A 4,166-nucleotide genomic window follows, 5' to 3' on the forward strand; every position below is an offset into this window, starting at 1 on the left:
TTTACTTCAAACCAGAAAATACATTACTTTAATATCGATAAATATGTCTAACAAATATTTACTTAAATGACAGAAATCATTAACTTGGTATCAAAAAATATTTACTTCAAACCAAAAATTACTTTAATATCGATAAATATGTTTAACAAATATTTACTTTTTCTAAGAAAATATTTGCTCAAATCAAAGATTTGGTTTTTTGAAACCTTGAAATTTTCATCTTTACACACGACTTACACTCCTTATTTGTGTAAAGCCTGGCGGCAGTAAAAATTTACTTGAAATAAAGAAACTTCTGATAAAGAGTAGAAATATATATATTGTTATAATGATAGATACCACAAGCGTACGATTAGCTCAGCGTTAGCGTATTAGGTTGCGACCCCGAACATCTTAGGTTCAAATCCCGTCGATGCGTTCTTAAATAAATGCGTAATTTTAATTAATTGTAATTAAAATAGAATATATATACGAAACAATAAATACAGATTACACTATAAAAATATTTAAAAAAAATAAAAACTATTTGAAAATTAAATCGAAATAATTTTATATTCTCAAATAAATATTTATTTTCTTTTGGTTAATATTTATTTGATTTAAGAAATGCAGATCTTGAGGCAAGATCTGATTGTCTTGAACCAACGAAATATTTACTGTAAGTAAGTAACAATTCACTGAATTGTAATTCATACATCGAAATGGTTTTGTATTCTCAAGTAAATATTTATTTTCTTTACGTTAATATTTATTTGATTTAAGAAATGCAGATCTTGAAGCAAGATCTGATTTTCTTGAATCAACGAAATATTTACTATAAGTAAGTAACAATTCATTGCATTTCAGTTTACGATTTTTCATTTTTGTTGTGAGCGCACAACGCCCTTGGCAACCGAGTTGCCAAGCGTTAAAGAAACTCGACCCCAGCGACGAAACGTAGAGAGCAAGGTCCATCCACGAGGACCAATATCGCTGACGCGAAGGTCAGCGCCGAGCGCTGACCATAGAGGTTAATGCTACCGCGGGCGATCCCGAGGTAGCAACTGGAAACCGATGTAAGACCGCCGAATCGAACGATCAGGCAGTCGGTCTGAAACCATCAAGCTGTCGCGTCGAGTCACCTGTGAGTTATCTATAAACGAAACGCGAAGTGGAACTTGTAATAAGGACACTCGTGTAAGGCAACTCAATTTATTAAAGTGGTTCAATATAACGCCTTCCTTCATCCTTCATATCGCGAACGGAGCCCGATCCCTCTTAGCCGACAAAACGGCTAACAAATTGGTGGCAGCGGTGGGATCTTCTCCATCGATTCGCCAGGAAGGACCGGACTGCCGAAGAACCACGCATCTGAAACAAGAACGAGTTCGATTAACCATCGGTGGCAACATATCCCGGAGAGGAAAAGCCAGCCGAGACCCGAGCGAAAAGACGGTAGCAGCCGCGAGTGCAGAAGTGACACCTGAGACGGCCACGACCTACCGCACGGAATCACCGACTCCGAGCGACGCAGAGACACAGCGACGCAGCGTAGCAGCGCGGCAGGGACGCAGCGATCACGCAGGGACGCAGCCAAGCAGCGAAGCGGCCCGACGGACTGATCAGGCGGAGCAAGGCGAAGCAGCCAAGCAGCAACATGCGATTAGCGGCGATATTGTAAGTGCGAAAATTTATGTAACCGCGAGCGTTAAGTAAATGTCGGACGACCCGAACCGACAGCCGCCCGTCCCGCAAGCATCATTTATACATAGCAAGTCCGCGCAACGCGCCGCGCGTAACCTCGAGAATCCCGTGCGCGCTACGCGATCCGCAGGCGAAGGGTTAAACCGGCCCGCCGAAAGCGAAGGGTTAAACCGGCCCGCCGAAAGCGAAGGGTCAGACCGGCCCGCCGACGGACTAGACCAAGTCCGCTTGAATTTAGAGTCACGTTTTGCCGAAGGAGAAGCGCCCGTGCTATCTCTGAACGTCGTTGTAGAACGCGAATTTCCGTTCGACGAGGTAGACGCGAGTGTAGTAGGCGAACACGCAAATCGCGATAGCGACCAGACAGACTCACTCACAGACGTCTCCGACAACGCGCCAAGCCGCGCGTCACAACGAGGCGAATTTTCTCTCACGTCGTACGACAGCAGTATATTTGTTCCCGACGAGAATTCCGCGGAGGCCGGGATGAGTCATACAGGAAACGCGACTCCTACCCGAGAGAACCGCGAGGAAAATACGGACCCAGCCAGGGTGACCGAACAAGGCGACGCCGAAATGGCGCAAAATAGGCCACTCGTCAGGCGACCGGCGACACACGAGCAAAATCGAGTCCCGGAGCCGACGCAACGAGAACTGAGAGCTCCGGACGCAGTGATAACCGATTTAATAAATTTAATGCGCGACATGCAAGAACGCATGGACCGCGTCGAGGCTGCGGAATTCGACCGATCGGCCGAACTTCTTCGCGCTTTTCGCGAGTTACAGGGCCGCGTAGGCAGGATGGAATCCGCCACGCGCGAATCTTATAGTCGACAGGAGCGGCTATCACTTGATCCCGACACGCGAGACCGCCGCGTACGTAGTCAGGGCCCTTTAGATGTCACATATGGACGAACGCATAGCGACGTCCGGAATCAACCGGGTCTAGTTAACGGGTACCTCAGCCTTAAAGAGGCACGAGCAATGATACCCGAGATTAACGGCGAGTCGCGCGAACGTGTCCGTGAATTCGTAAACGCGAGCACGTATGCAATGAAGAATGTCCAGCCGACCGACGAGTCGATGCTACTCGAGGCTATTCTGTGCACGAAATTTAAAGGGAAGGCAATGACGGACTTCGATACACGCGACATACGCGATTTTGACCAATTGAAGCGCGAGCTCGAGTCAGAATATCTAGGGAAACGCTGCATGACGCACCTGCAGCTCGAATTTAATTCGTTAACGCAAAAGCCAGGCGAGAGCGCGCAAGACTTCGGTAGGCGCGTCGAGAAATTAGCCCGCGAGCTTTACGAAGCAATGGAAGAGGGCAAAGATCATACGCAAGAACAGCAAAAGGCCATACTAGATAATATCAAAATTCAAGCGCTGCATAATTTCCAAATTGGCTTACATGATGACATAAAATTGTTAGTGAGAGCGCAGCGATACCAGAGCCTGCAAGAAGCGATAACAGGCGCCAGCGCGGAGGAGAGAGTTAAAGGCCCCTCCCCGCGGAACGCACCGGCAACGGCAAAGAATAAATATCCCGCGATAAATGCGCGAACCGCAGGAAAAACGGTGGAATGCCACAAGTGCGGAAAAAACGGTCATTACGCGCGAGATTGCCGTACGAGCCGTCACGCAAACAGATATGCATTGCCGAAAGCCGAGAAGTCTAGCATTAACACGATAGAGTGCTCGTATTGCAAGAAGGCAGGGCACAAGCGCGACGAGTGCTGGTCGTTAAACGGACGACCGAAAGCCGAGCGACCGCGCCTAACGAAAACGGAAGCAGTTAAGAAAACGCCCGTGAGTACTGTCAGAAGGACAAAGACGCAGGAATCTAGCGAAGAGGCATCCTCCCGCAGCAGCAGCGAGGAGGATGAGAAGCCCAAGAGAAGCAAAGCGCGCGCCGCCGAGACTTATCGAGTTGCACAGATAAGTAAGAAGCATGAGGAAGGACCGCTAGACTTAGTGACACTGCCCGTGCAGGAGGCAGAGAAGGGGGAAATGGACCTGTTACTAGACTCAGGCGCAACCCTCACGTTAATAAAAGTAGGAAATTTAAAAGGAAAAACAATGGTGAAGGAAGAACGGTTAGCGTTAGTAGGCGTAACCGGACACCAAATTCATACGATTGGGAAAATAAACGCCACTGTGAACCTCAGAGATAAAAAGATTCGCCATACGATGTATGTGGTGAAAGATGACTTTCCAATCGAATATCAAGGCATCTTAGGAAACGATTTCCTCACCAAGCACAAAGCGGATATCTCAAACTCGAAAAAACGATTAAAAATCGGCTCGACTTCTTTTAAGCTACGACCTTTCCGCAAGGTAAGACTTCCGCCACACAGTGAAACAATCGTGGAAGCCGTCACTGATCATAATCGTGTCGGCATAGTGAGAAGCGGCGAACCCGCTCCAGGAGTTTTTATCGGGCATTGCCTAGTGCAGCCCGTCGAATTTAAGTGTCCGAT

The sequence above is a fragment of the Temnothorax curvispinosus genome, unplaced genomic scaffold, assembly GCF_003070985.1.
Source record: "Temnothorax curvispinosus isolate PA1 unplaced genomic scaffold, ASM307098v1 QBEX01006876.1, whole genome shotgun sequence".
Lineage (NCBI taxonomy): Eukaryota > Metazoa > Arthropoda > Insecta > Hymenoptera > Formicidae > Temnothorax > Temnothorax curvispinosus.